The sequence below is a fragment of the Cyprinodon variegatus genome, unplaced genomic scaffold, assembly GCF_000732505.1.
Source record: "Cyprinodon variegatus isolate N-32 unplaced genomic scaffold, C_variegatus-1.0 Scaffold327, whole genome shotgun sequence".
Taxonomy (NCBI): Eukaryota; Metazoa; Chordata; class Actinopteri; order Cyprinodontiformes; family Cyprinodontidae; genus Cyprinodon; species Cyprinodon variegatus.
In genome coordinates, this window is record NW_015150780.1 from 262,923 (window position 1) to 266,100 (window position 3,178).

Genomic DNA, 3,178 nt, shown 5'->3' on the forward strand with positions numbered 1-3,178 from the left:
GCTTCACTCTGAGCTGTTCTTATGCTGGTGTTAAAAACATTTTGACCCAGGATGATGTTTCCAGCTGAACTTTTACCACTGCGCATTCCATTTAATTCTCTTCCTCCTATTAACACAATCCTCAACTGTGGATGATTGTTGCTCTGGCTTTGTCCTGTAAAGGGAAATAAGACTTAATTACTGTGAAGTGTTCACAATCATAGTGCTCTGTTGTTTTTCCTGAGACAACAGACAAGACTCCCTTTGTGTTGTGTTTTGAATAATACTCAAAACACAGTCGACACAAACCTCCCAGTTTCAAATGAGGTCTAAACGTTTCCAGTGAAACTGCCTCATTTTTAAAGAGATGAACCTCAAACTGATCTATAATCGTTAAAGAAGAAAAGCAAATTTCTTTATTAAAATGTTACTAACCTGAGTTGGAGGCCTCTGTTTTGTTAGCCATTGTTTGCAACGTTCCGTCTTATTTCAGACAGCTTGTGCTGAAACGAAAGTAAAATGAGTGGAATTAATTTGGCGGTGGTAATCCATCAGATGGGCAATAAAGACCAAGATCGCCATCGTGTGGTCAACTAGAAAAAGTACAACTCCCTTATTACGCTGTTAAATATGGAGAGCATTTACTTCAGGTTCTTGTCTGAACGTCTGTTCAAATTTAAATACAATAAAATTATAAACACAAAATGAAAATACACACACAAATCTGATAATTATGAATTCATTCAAAAATATAAGCTCCACTGTCAAAAATTAAGAGCAATATTTTTTTATATAAAAAGGGGATAGTTTTCCAAGTCCTATTTTCACGACTATTTCATACATTTATAATTACTTAAGTTCCCAAATACATATTTAGATTGCCAGTTAAATATTTGGTCAGCAAGCTAAATATTTAGTTCACAAATTAAATATTTATTTTGTGAACTAAGTATTTATCTCCAAACTCAATATATTTAGTTTGAAAACGAAAAATATTTCATTGGAACAATAAATGTTTAGTTTGTGAAATAAATAGTTTGCTTACTGACCCAAACTTTTCTGGCAATCTAAATAGTTAATTTGGAACTATAATATTTATGTAAATCCCTGTTGTGTTGTGTTGCTATATTAAAGTAATCGAAATTAAGTAGCCTCAGTCTGGTTCAGCTTCAGTCCTTTCTTTTTATTCTCCGTCTCCTTCTCCTCCTCCCTCACATACAGCAGTATCACATCTCCATGTACAGAGCTCCCCCTACTGTCCTTTTGGTGCAATAACAGAACATAACAATCCCTTTACTGTACCACAATGGAGAAATTAACTCTCTGCATTTGACCATCCCCTTGGAAAGCAGTGGGCTGCCATTGTGGGCAGTGGGAACGCCTATTAAATTTCACTGAAGATTCTTAGATGACTTGCAAAGAAGTAATTTTCTCTTTACCCCATAAGGCAAAAATCTAGTTCTGAAAAGAGCATGAATTCTGTATATTTTTATGTTAGCATATTGATGTGCATAATTAACCACAGTGTTTTTCTTAGTGCGTGCACAAGCCCATTTCTCCTCTTGCACGTTCTGTTTAAAAGTTGCTGTTAATACACAGCACAGCGTTCACAGACCAGTGTGAAGCATTCACAAGCGTCAGATAGCTATGGTGCACTCAGGAGCATGGGACATTTCATACTTAAGAGGAAAGAGACAAACGGAACAGAACTTAACTCATACAATAATGTATTTACTGAGAAACACTGTGGGCTTTCTTATAATAGTGAATGCTCTATAATTGTATTTCTGTTACTTTTTTTTTTTATTATGAACATCTGGTAACTGTTTATTCCAAAAAAATCTGTAATATTACAGCAGCAAATTAAAGTTTTTCAAAAGCCTGTTTAAAAGCTCCAAATGAGGCTTCAGATCATACAGCGACAATTACGCTGTCATTTTTTTACAGGACAGAATTTGCAATTGCTGACCCTTGTCCTTTAACTACTGATGGATATACAGGAATACAGTCATACACGTGTCAACTCCTCGGAGATAGCACAGGATACAATGTTTGGCAATAAAAAAAAAAAAAATGTATTTAAAAATTCAGTGTATAACATGAATGCATAAATACCTCATTTTATTTCATCGTTAAATTCTGTTTAAAGTAACAGATCATTAACAATCTCGTAATTTAAAAGTCTCCAGACCTTTACTGGTTGTGTCATGATGGGACTTTTTGCCCACATGCAGAAACACACAGAGATAAGGTCAAAGTTTAACAGTTTATTTTCAAATTCAAACTTGGATCACTGTTAGAGTTGGTGGAAGGTCTGAGGTTCCTGTTTGTAGAGGCCTAGGCTGGTAGAAGGTGGAGTTGTCGTTGGAGGGCGGACAGGCAGACCAATGGAGGAACAGAGGAGCAGCGGAGCAGACTGTCAACTGGATTTCTTGAAGAGGTAGGCTTTCAGATAAGTTCAGCAATGTAACTCAGAGTCACAAGAGGATTCCTGCCAGGACTTGAAGGACCAGGTAAATCCCAGTGGATGTGAATATTTCCTGCCAAAAATTCACAAAAACAAGGGCAGAACAAGAATTCACTAGATTAATTCAAAGATTCACTCAGCATAAGCTCAGAGGGGCTAGAGTACCCAAAACAGGCAAACACTCTGGCGAAGAGATGGTGACAGTCAGCTGCTCAAATACTCCTCCGAGGTGATGACAAATTCACTGCAGGTGTGGGTATTTGAGACGTGTAGGGAAGCCCTCCAGGACAGAAGTCAGCCAATGGCACCATCTGGTGGATGAACGGTGGAACTGAAAAAGAACACAAAGCTGCCCCCACAAACTGGAACAACAACAGGTTGATGATTTTCTTTATTTGGACCCCACTGATTTTTTTAATTGGTTATCTCTGGTTTAATGTTTATAAATATTTATTTCACGTCATGTGCGCCATCCAATGTAGATCATTGGCGCCATCCACATGGCAAAATACACACCAAACTAGTGTAATTGGATGGGTGAGTGAAAACTAATGTAATTGGATGGGGTATTATTTAGCTAAAGGAAATCATCAGAAGCAAGCAGGTGTTCTTCAAACTGCAAACGCGGATTGTCTATGCCATGCTACAATGTCATATTCAGAAAAATATGCTGAAATGTCTGAAAGTTCAAAACCAGCGAGAGTGTATCAGGAGATGGAGACAGAGACCAAC